Source organism: Xyrauchen texanus, chromosome 16 (assembly GCF_025860055.1).
Source record: "Xyrauchen texanus isolate HMW12.3.18 chromosome 16, RBS_HiC_50CHRs, whole genome shotgun sequence".
Lineage (NCBI taxonomy): Eukaryota > Metazoa > Chordata > Actinopteri > Cypriniformes > Catostomidae > Xyrauchen > Xyrauchen texanus.
In genome coordinates this window covers 29,967,406-29,979,727 of record NC_068291.1, presented here as the reverse complement: position 1 = coordinate 29,979,727, position 12,322 = coordinate 29,967,406, and the positions used below count along the sequence as shown (strand labels likewise).

At 40.5% G+C, this 12,322-nt stretch overlaps 1 protein-coding gene across 1 annotated transcript in view; it reads left to right on the top strand.

The window, feature by feature from the left end:
- Positions 1 to 3,871: 3,871 nt before the first annotated feature.
- Positions 3,872 to 12,322, top strand: part of LOC127656854 (ras guanyl-releasing protein 3-like) — a 63,938-nt gene continuing 55,487 nt past the window's right edge. The window contains exons 1-2 of the mRNA XM_052145372.1: positions 3,872 to 3,902; positions 4,043 to 4,107. The gene's annotated coding sequence lies outside the window, so the exon portion shown is untranslated. The remainder of the gene's footprint in view (positions 3,903 to 4,042; positions 4,108 to 12,322) is intronic.

The window sequence follows — 12,322 nt, the reverse complement described above, 5'->3', positions numbered from 1 at the left end:
TTAATCAATATGCGTGTCTGTCTTTTTCCTCACAGCCCAAAAACAAGAGAATTAACTTAAAGGGATATTTCATCCAAACATTAACTTTCATCATTTACTGACCCTCATGCCATCCCAGATGTGTATGACTTTCTTCTGCTGAACACAAAGATTTTTAGAAGAATAGATCGGCTCTGTTGGTCCTTTCAATGAAATTAAATTGTGGCCAGAAATCTGAAGGTCCAAAAAGCAGCATAACAGTAATCCATAAGACTCCAGTGCTTAAATCCATGTCTTCAGTAGCAATATAATTGGTGTGGGTAAGAAACAGATCTATATTTAAGTCCTTTTTTATTATAAATCTCCACTTTTTCTTTCAGATGTGTGAAAGTGAAACTATACAGGTGCCACATGTGACCAAAGTGTTTCTAGCAATTCAGTCCACTTCTGGCCATCTTTGGAATGCTCTCGGAAGGCTATTTCCAGCATTGACAGTGCAGCTCCTATCTACTTGAATGGGGGAACACCGATATCTCAAAAATGATTGGTCAAGATTACAATCAAAGAACATTTTCAAATTTCAAATCAGCAATAAAATTTGACAACACTGAAATAATACATGTTCCCTGTCTGTCGCTCTCTCTCGACGTTGTGTCAGAGAAGCGACACTAGGGGTATCTCTTGAGCACTGAATATGCCTCTGATCTAAGAAAAAAGGCTAATGAAAAGTTGGCAGACAGTATTTGCATACCCCTTCCCCAGACATACAGGTATAAAGGCGAGGAAATACTATGAGTCCATTCAGAAATTTTCTTCGGAGCCGATGATTGTGCATGCTGTTTGCTATGAGTCACACCTGTTCCTGTATTCTATTCAGTTTGCCAGGCCCCCGCCCCCCTTCGCGGGTGTCCGCTTTACTGCAGTACACGGCGAACATGTAAAATCTCTGCACGTTGAAATCGCTACTCTTTTACTCAAAGACGCGATAGAGCCTGTCCCTCCAACCGAAATGAAGAAGGGATTCTACAGCCCTTCATTGTACTCAAGAAAGACATCGGCTTACGACCGATCCTTGACTTGCGAGTTTTCAACCGGGCTTTGCGCAAACTCCCGTTCAAAATCTCACGCAAAAACACATCTTAACTTGCGTCCGCCATCTAGATTGGTTCGCAGCGGTAGACCTGAAGGATGCGTGCTTCCACGTCTCAATTTTGCCTCGACACCGACCCTTTCTACGGTTCGGGTTCGACGGCCAGGCGTGTCAGTACAAAGTCCTCCCCTTCGGCATGTCTCTGTCCACTTACGTCTTCATGAAAGTCGCAAAGGCAGCTCTCGCCACGCTCCGAGAAGCCGGCATCCGCATACTCATTTACCTCGACGACTGGCTCATTCTGGCTCACTCACGAGAGTTACTATGCGCTCACAGAGACCAGGTGCTAGGGCAACTCAGCTGCTTGGGGCTTCACGTCAACTGGGAAAAGAGCAAGCTCGACCCAGTTCAGAGCATCTCTTTTCTCGGGATGGAGTTAGACTCAGTCTCAATGTCAGCACACTCACCAATGAGCGCGCGCAGTCGGTGTTGAGGTGCCTCGCCAATTTCAGGCCAGGCACAACGGTCCCTTTAAAACTCTTCCAGAGGCTCCTGGGGCATATGGCATCCTCCACGGCGGTCGTGCCACTGGGGTTGATGCATATGAGACCCCCGCCTGCCACCAGACATTCAAACCCTGGACAGACCTCCACTTTCTACGGGCAGGAGTACCCTTGCAGCAGGTGTCCCAATGCGTCTTGGTCACAGTCGACGCCTCCAGATTGGGGTAGGACGCCATATGCAACGGGCACGCAGCTGTGTGCCGTTGGAGAGGGGCCCCGCTGCGCTGGCATATCAATTGCCTAGAGTTGCTGACAGTTTTCTTTGGCCTGCGGAAGTTCCTCCCGACTCGTTCCTACCGTTCCTCACATCCCTGGCAACCTCAATGTGGTTGCGGACGCGCTGTCACGACAACGCTTGCCCAGCGGATAGTGGAGGCTTCACCCCCAGTCGGTCCAGCTGATTTGGGAACGGTTCAGCAAGGCCCAGGTAGACCTGTTTGCCTCCCGAGAGACCTCCCACTGCCCGCTCTAGTATGCCCAAACAGAGGCTCCCCTCGGGGCAGACGCATTGTCACACAGCTGGCCTGCGGGTTGCGCAAGTATGCATTTCCCCAGTGAGCCTTCTTGCACAGTCACCCTTACTGGCCTGGTTCTTGGACCTCGTACTCCTCGTGACAGCCCCTCCCTGGCGAATTCCCCTGAGGAAGGACCTTCTTTCTCAGGGACGGGGCACGCTCTGGCATCCGCACCCAGACCTCTGGAAACTCCACGTCTGGCTCCTGGATGGGACGCGAAAGATCTAGCTGGTCTACCACTTACCGTCGTAGACACGATCAACCAAGTCAGGTCGGGACCTGCAAGCATGCTCTGTCAGTGTCACTTGCCTGGAGTTCGGTCCGGCAGACACATATGTGATCCTTACGGAGGGAACGAGATGTTGTGTCCTCCCGGCCACGTCGCTGAGCCGAGCCACTATCCATATCCGGCTCCTCAGAAAAATCCTGAATGAACTAATAGTATTTCCTCGCCTTTATACCCGTATGTCCGGGGTATGCAAATACTGTCTGCCAACTTCTCATTGGCCTTTTTTCATAGATCAGAGGCATATTCGGCACTCAAGAGAGACCCCTAGTATCGCTTCTCCGACACAACGTCTTGTTCCCTCCATCAGGGAACGTAGGTTACATACGTAACCTAGACGTTTTTGCACAATTTTCCCTGCTTGTATACCTATAGAGCATGCACGTTGTCGAGTTGATTGACAGGAGATGTTTGTATCTAAAAGGTGATTGGCTATTTTACCTGTAAGGCAGGATCTCATTTCTACATACGTTGACTGTTGGGTGTTCCAATTTCTCCCATTCATTTTACTAGAAGTGGCCCGTCTCTGTTAAATAGTCTCTGATGTGACTTTCAGAAGTGAAAGTGTAAGTGGAGATTTATTATAAAAAAGGATTTAAGGAAATATTGATCTGTTTCTCACCCACACCTATCATGGAGTCATATTTGGTTAATATTATGCAGCTTTAATCTGCTTTTTGGATCTTCAGATTTCAGGACACCATTCATTTCCATTGAAAGGACCAATAAAGCTGACAACAGGAATGTTTTGGTAGCGCTACAGAGATGCTGTAAAATAATCGGTACAATCAACTTACTGTTCAAACATCTATTATCTAAATGTCTAGCATATTAACTTGGGATGTGACAGAGAATATTAACATTTTAAAAATAATGTCATTGACTTGAATGTGTATCTGCGTATGTCTGTGAGAAAACTATCAATATTCACCTATTACAAAATTATGGTATGCAATCTTTTTTAGACATGGTAATATCATGGTTTTATCTTTTTAGGACACATACCATGTTCTTTGAGGTTAATGTAAATGTCATGATACTTTACATATGGTGCTTATACAGTACCTGAGATAGTGTGTGCATATGTGTCTATTATTTTTTGCTTTGCGTCTGAAATTAATCACAGGTATCATAACCAGCAGAAGACCATATGTAGTACCATGGTATTGCCATCTAAAAACATCACTGTGCCATGGTATTTGTTTTATAAGGAATGATTTGCCAAGGACAGTCAAATGGTGATGTCACTTTCTGCTTGTAACTGTTTTGTGGTTGTACTGGAATGTGTGTGTGTGTGTGAGAGAGAGAGAGAAGTGGAAAAGGAAGAATGGTAGAATGATTGATTGATGGAGGGAAGTGAAGACAGACAGAAGGGAAATGATGGGTGGGACTGAATGAAAGATGAGTGGAGAGAGGGGGAGTGCCAGAGAGACAGACGGGAGGAGAGCGGCACTGTGCATCTGTGTCGGGTCAGTATCACATGCTCGGCTCTTGCACACCACTCTCTTGTTGATTCTCCAGGCTTTGATGTAACTGAACATATGAGTGTGTGCTGCTTCTGACAGAGTACATCCTATATGCTTTCTTTTTTGCTTTCTTTCTTGTTAAGGAGGCTTGAACTTGCAAAGAACTACACCTTTGAGTCACGCTGAGTCAAAAGAGCTCCACGGCCAGGTAAGGACTCATTCCTTTGATTTGATCACATAAAATAACAGACTGTTTAAAGAGAGCAATACATTCATGTTCACGTCTATGAGAAGCCAGTTGTCCTGTGGTTATACACAAACTAATAATGTTAAACTGGCATGTTTGGCTTGAGTTTTGCTTGATTGTGTAGTTTACTCACTGAAATATGTGTGAGCTGTTGTGAGATGGTGTTACTTTGATAATCTGTAGAGTACAGAAGGACATTTCACATGAAAAAGATTTGACAGTGGAATTTCAAGGTCACAAACTTTGTTTTTGATGGTCTTTCATATTTTGTTTTCCTGTGTCATGTTGCGTTGTGTTTGCGTGATTAAAAGAGGCAGTGAAGGAATCGCTGAAATTGATTTGTCAGTACTGATGACATAGTATGCACACATGCTTCCTCACTCTCAATCAGCATAAACTTTATTTATTCAACAACATGTGTTTAATTTTCTGAACTCTGTTTATATATATATATATATATATATATATATATATATATATATATATACATACATATGGGTGAAGATATCGTATGCAAGTAAATTAGTGGGAAAAAATGCAAAAATCCATCATTGTTTTGTCAAGTTATCCAAAAAGCAAACTGCTGATTAAATTAGGATAAATATATCAGAGCTCTCTGCCTAGGTCATGTATTAACCTTAAGCTTATTTACAGGCTACTAAGGACCCTATTCAATGTTGGCGACTGAGCGCACCAATACGTAATCAATAATGTATTAAAAAAATCAGACAATGCAAGAATTTACGTGACATTTGAAATCATCAGATTATTCCCTGCTTTTGAGGTCAAAGCATAAACAGGTATGCACACAACACAGGAAATCAGGGTAATGGGAAAACATCTACCTGTATCGACTGAGTGATGATTAAACTGTTTATGACCTTATCCCGATAAAGGAACACCATTTAAGGTGTTTACATGACGTTATACATTGTTGGTCGTGCATGTAAACGTGCTCAATATAGCTATGGTTCGCTTTCATAAGTTATTTATTTTGAAATTATAACATCTAAATGTGAACTGCTCTCAGGGCAAGAGAACTACTGTACAGGATGTATGATTACTTTTGTAAAACAGCTTCCTGCTTTGAATGAATAGCTTTAGGTTACAAATATGCAAAAGTGTGTGAGGAGATTTTCTAGGCTAAACGTTTTGTAGAGTTTATAGAGGACAAAATACTCCCCAGAAGTAAGCTAAATTTAACAGACTTCCCATTTGGGATCTTCCAGCGACATCCTCAAAAGTTTTTATATATATATATATATATATATATATATATATATATATATATATATATATATATATATATATATATATATTATTATATATTATTTTAAATATGCAAAATATGTTTTTTAAGGGATATGTTTAGTTATTTAGTAATTATAATTACTTTTTATTAAAACAATGGAAGTCTGTGGTGTGTCCCCATTTTTGACATTCTGTTCTTTAAAGATTTTCATCCTTTTGCCCAGTGTGCCCATAGTCTGTGGAGTGGATCAGCAGCTAGTAATATTTAAACTCTGTTAACACACTAACCCTCATGGATTTGCTTAATGCACACACAAACACATACACACTTACAGCACTGTTGTTTCTGCAGTTACAGAGAGCAAGTGTAGGCATGTGCCTGTATCACATAGTCCTTCCTTACTGTTTAACTCTTCTACCTCTCTCTCACCCATTTATTATCTGACTTTTTTCCATGTCCTGCCTGCTGTTGGATTCTGTCTGTCTTTATTCTCTCTCTCTCTCTCTCTCTCTCTCTATCTATCTTATCCATGTTATTTGCAGAATGGTTGTGCGCAATAGCTCTTGTTTCCAGTAATCTATGACTATTTATAGATCAAGTGCGCCTGTGTGTGTGCATACGTAAGGGTCAGTTCTGTCCATATTAGAGTAATTATAGACTAGCTTTGCTAATATGTATTCACATTGTGAGTTTTTCTTTTTTTGATACCGATTCATGTGTATTTCAGTGGGGCTGCAACTAACGATTATTTTGATAATCTGATTAGAACGAATGTTAGACTATTTGGCGATTATTGCAATGATTAATTATTAGCTCTTAACCGATTATTCAGCTTGTGCCCTGACTTAAACGGTTGTATTAAACGTACTTACTAATAATAAACAGGACAAAATAATCTTTTAAAAGTACCTCTAAATGGCATTCACTGAATTAATGGCAAAAAAAAGAAATTCACTGCAACAAAAAAAAAAAAATCCTTAAAACAAGATACATTTACTTGAGAAGCAACATGTAAGATATTTAGACTTGCTTTAAGAGAATGTATCTTAAATATAAGTGCATTTTGTATATAAGTGTATTTTCTCACTTGATTATACTTATGTGAGTGCAGTAAAGACAAAATATACTTGTATTCAAGATGTATTATCTAAAATCAAGTTGTTTAAAATATATTCAACATACTCAGCTAAAATGTTTTCTCTTCTGCAGTATAGTTCCTAAAGTAAATGTACGTTATCTTATTAATAAAGCTGTGTATTGCCATTTTTCTTTACTATAAGAAATGCACAGTTGCACATATATTATGATTCAATAAATCGCGAGCCATCATGTTATAATCTAGCTGCATTAAGCGTGTGCGCTTGAGGGACGAGAGTCCCCATGCCAGAGTTTGCCTCAGCCTTAGATCGGGACATATAATTCCCTCATGCTTTGTGATCTACATCACCTGAAGCTGTTTGGAAAGTTTAGAGTGCATCTGGACCCTGAGCTGTTTTCTTCCTCTCTTCAGTCAGGTGCAAGCTGCAGTGCTGCTCTCACTTGTCATCATTAGAGTTTCATATAATCTCATGTTATGTTAAATGACATCAAACGACTATTCGACAACGAAACTTTGTAGCCAATTGTTTATTGTTGACATTGTCTATAACGTCGTCTAATCGTTTCAGCCCTATATTTCAGTGACCTCACATATGCTTGGCTGCACCTGTTCTATCCACTTAGAACTGAATGTGTCAGCTAAACAGCAACCTAGTTTACTGACGATTAGTGGTGGACCAATATAGGTTTTATCCATTGACAAGAATGGTTATAGATTTGAACAAACACTTCTGTTAACTGGTGCAACCCATATATTGATCTAAGGATGCATGTTATTATTGGGCATTTTTGGCCAGTACTGAAATTTATCTAAAAATATCTGCTAATTAATTGGCCTAACCGATATATTGGTCTTTCACTAATAATGATTCAATGATGAAGTTCAGTCATGAAACTCTGCATGCCACAAGCTAATAGGTCTTTTAAACAAATAATCTTTCAAGCAAATCTGCTCTCATGGTGCAGCTGATAGGTCCATTGACATGTAATCTTTTCTAGCATTTAAACCGCCTAAGTTGTTTTGAGGAAAGCCAGTTTCACTGCAGTGCACTGTGAGGTTTTCTTACTGAAACCCTCCTCCTCCCCAGCACAACCTGTCTAGCATAACAAAATTTGTTCACTACGTCTTCAGTGGCTCTGATACCGGGAGTACATGAAGAATCTTATGTTCACTTTTACAGCCAACAACAGAACACTTATGATGCTTACAAAGCTGAGACATTATTCTTCTCACTGTATCGGATCCAGCACGGGACAAAATGGCGGACTGTGTGTAGCTCATTCAGGGGAGGATCTATGATAATAGGATGGAGTCCGTCAGCAGTCGTGGGCGAGGCCTGCTCTAACGAGATGTCATGTTAGAGCAGAAACGAAAACCATTCATTTTGACACAGTTTTTGATTTATAGAAATATAAGAAAGAGGATTGGGTGGACTTTTAACACTGTTGGGTGGTTGTGTACACACACTGCCGAATCACATTTATGTACAAACACCATCTAAAGTGAATTTTGCATAATAGGTCCCCTTTAAAAAAAAACAAAAACCCCCGGAACACTTGGACCAGTGATTGTCCCACCTTTTTTGCACCTCATGAGTTTGCATCCTGATTATGACAGCATAAATTTATTCAGAGAGTTGTCATGACTATCATTAACGATAATGCATTTGTTATTTAAAAATAGCACTCCTTTATTTATTAAAGGCAAAGTGTGTAATTTCTGTGCCACTACCAGCACCAGATAGATCTTCAAATTGGTATCCCGAACAATCCCCAGTCTGACATTGGTTGGCAAACAGATAGCCCTGCCCCAGACTCAAGCCATTGTTTAAGCCAATGTCGCTGTGTCTGGCTACTCAGGATGGTCAAAGAAAACAGAGCTATGTTTTAAAAGCACCACAAATCTATAAGTTTACAGTTTTGGGGGAAATCAACCTACAAATGGCTTACTTAAACTTAGATTCAAAACACTGAAAAAATTACAGTGTTCTGTATCTTCCTATTTATAGTTCTTCTTCTGACATTGCCTCCTTCCTTAAATCAGGTACACACACACACACACACACACACACACACACAAATACCCACACACTTTACAATTTAACCCTAAGATGGCAATAAGATACTGTACAGCAAAAAGCTCTTCCTCTCCTGCTGACCTCACAGTGAAACCATTTAATTTCTGATCCAGGATCAGCCCTCCAATAGCTCTGCTGACTTTATTAGTAATGAGTAATAATATCTCAGAGCTGTCCTCAGTTCAGTTATAGTTACTTCTTGTGCCATACAAGCATAATACAGTGCTTTATTTATGTAAAGTGCACCTGTATCATTTCCTCATATTCAAATAGCATGCATGAATTCACTCAGTCACACATGAGTTTACATATTGTATCTGCTGCTTTCAGGAGTGTCACATAATGTCACACAGCCTAAACACAATCTTTAAAAAATACCTGTGAGAACCATTTTAGTTTGTAACATTACCCAAGACTTGTTTCATAGAGTTTGATGGGAGTTATGTGGAAGTCAGGGATGTCGCTAGGCCTATTTTAGGAGAGAGAGAGAGAGAGAGAGAGAGAGAGAGAGAGAGAGAGAGAGAGAGAGTGAGTATTCACTACTATAGACTTTTGTTAACCAAGCTTAACGGTGTCTTTTAAATTCTACTTAAGGTATGTGGCAATGATATCTAATTGTTGTTGTATTTAATGTAGTTTGGCTATCTGCTAAATGAGACAAATCAGTCCCACCAGAATTTTGCGGAACTTTTTTCTGATTTTGCGGCCCAAAATGTCTGAATTTGCAGTATTTTTGTTGGGTTGTTTTGCAGTGAAAACTCACAAATCATCATTATATATCTCTGTAATTGTTTTAATTCCATTGTAAATGTAATTACATGTAAATATTTTAGTGCACAATAACTTTCTATGCAGTTAGGAAGCAAAACAAAAAACTGAATTACACACAAAAATACATTTAGTTGAAACCTGTGGATATTGGAAGACTTTTGTATTCATATGTTCTGACTCAGAGAATGCAAGAAAACGTATCGAAGGTTAATATAGTCATACAATAAATCTGTAAGCTAAAAACACAAATAAGGATTCAATAAATCTGGTATATGGCCATATATGAACAAATACAATTATAGTTAATATATTTGAGCATTTATGTACACATTTAAATTACACAAATGTTTTGAAATTTTATGAAATGGCAATTTTTTTTATATTTTGAAATATATGTTGCATATATATATGCAAATATATTTCAAAATATTACAAATACCCCTCTTGCCACCAAAAAAGCATCAACCCGTATCACAGAATATCATTCTGATATGCTATTCTTCTCACCACAATTGTATAGAGTGGTTATCTGAGTTTTCGTAGACTTTGTCAGTTCAAACCAGTCTGGCCATTCTCTGTTGACCTCTCTCATCAACAAGGTGTTTCCATCCACAGAACTGATGTTTTTTTTTTTTTTTTTGGCACCATTTGGAGTAAATTCTAGACACTGTTATGTGTTTGAAAATCCCAGGAGATCAGCAGTTACAGAAATACTCAAACCAGCCCATCTGGCACCAATCATGCCTCTGTCCAAATCAATGAGATCACATTTTTTCCCCCATTCTGATGGTTAATGTGAATATTAACTGAAGCTCCTGACCCTTATCTGAATGATTTTATGCACTGCACTGCTGTCACATGATTGTATCATTAGATAATCACATGGATGATTGTTGGTGCCAGATGGGCTGGTAATAGTGGTTTTTATTGTTATTCCTCTATATAGCTTGTATACATTGGAACGAAATGTCGTTACTCCAGGACCATGGTGCAACACAGACCAGTATGCAAGACTACATAAAGTGCAATGTACAATAAAGTGCAGGACAAAAAATACACTAGGTATATTATGTATAGCAAAAGTATAGCATAAATGAGTTCCATAATAATAAGTGACTGATTCAGCTTTGTAAAGTGCAGATGTGCAATGTTTTTGAGTCATACGAGGTTAGGTGTTAGACTAGGCCAGATGAGCATTGGGAGGCAGCAGGATGTTGAGTAATCTGAATGCCTCAGGGAAGAAACTGTTGCAGAGTTGCTGGTGGTGGCACGGAGGCTGCTGTACCTTCTGCCAGATGGCAGGAGGGTGAAGAGTCCATGAGAGGGGCGAGAGGGGTCATCCGCAATACCGGTAGCTTTGCAGAAGCAGTGGTTGTTGTATGTGGTGTTGATGGTGGGTAGAGAGACTCAGATGATCTTTTCAGCTCTTCTCACAATTTGAAAATATACCTCTCTGGCTTGATCAGCCTGATTAGGGGCTGGGTGTGCAGAATCACGACCCGGCCCCACCCTCCGGCCTGCCACATCAACATTAAGAGATAGATTGTTATCTATACACCATGCTGAGGATGGTTCACATCCTCTCTGTATGCTGACTCATCATTGTTGCTGATGAGGCCCAGAACTGTAGTGTCATCAGCAAACTTAAGGATGTGATTTGAACTGTACTTTGCAACACAGTCATGAGTCAGCAGGGTAAACAGAAGTGGACTGAGCACACAGCCCTGGGGAGCGCCGGTGTTGATTGTGGTGGTGCTGGAGGTGATGTTGCCGATCCTGATGGAATGGGGTCTCCCAGTCAAAAAGTCCAGAATCCAGTTGCAGTGGGAGGTGGTCAGACCCAGCAGGTTCAGCTTTGTTATCAGTTGTTGTGGGATGATTGTGTAGAATGCTGTACTGAAGTCTATGAACAGCATCCTTACGTAGTTGTCCTTTTGGTTCCAGATGGGTCAGAGAATGGTGGATGGTAGCCGATATGGCATCCACTGTTGATCGGTTGGGACAGTAGTCGTTCTGTAATGGGTCCAGTGTGGTGGGAGACTGATCTTTATGTGTTTCATTACCAGCCACTCGAAGCACTTCATGATGATAAGTTTGAGTGCAACTGGCCGGTAATCATTCAGGCAGGACATGTGATTTCTTCGGCACAAGGGTGATGGTGGTCATCTTGAAGCACACAGGGACAACTGCTTGGCTCTGGGAAATATTGAAGATGTCTGTGAGAACATCAGCAAACTGATCAGCACATTTCCTGAGTGCCCGACCAGGTATGTTGTCAGGACCTGCAGCTTTCCGTGAGTTAACCCTGGACAGAGTCTTCCTGACATCTATGGCTGACAGACAAAGTACTTGGTTGGTGGGAGTTGGGTGGTCTTCCCAACTGGCATGTTGTTCTGTGCTTCGAACCATGCATAGAAATCCTTCAGTGCTTCTGGGAGCGAGGCGTCACCATCACAGACAAGTGGTGTAGTTTTGTATTCTGAGATGACCTGAATGCCATGCCACACGCACTTTGTGTCCTTGGTGTTTAGGAAGTGACTGTGGATTCTTTTTGCATAGTTGTGCTTCGCCTCTTTGATATACACTAGATTAAATTACTCTGACTGCACACCGCAGGAAACCGTTCTTCTGGGTTCTTTCAAGCAGCAGATATCAATGGTGGATATGAGTAGTACTGCAGTTTTAATAATCATTTAAGCATTATATTATGTTATAATATTTGTTGATGTTATAAAGAGATATTTATGGCTTACATTGAATAAATTATATAGGTTCATCTGAATTACTGGAAAAACAAGTTTAAACTTAATTCAGTATGATTATGTCGAATTGTTGATGAGTACTAATCCTCAAATGTTTAACACACTTCTAAAGTGGGGGCCTGTGTAGCTCAGTTAGTATTGACGCTGACTACCACCTCTGGAGTTGTGAGTTTGAATCCAGGGTGTTCTGACTGACTCCAGCCAGGTCTCCTAAG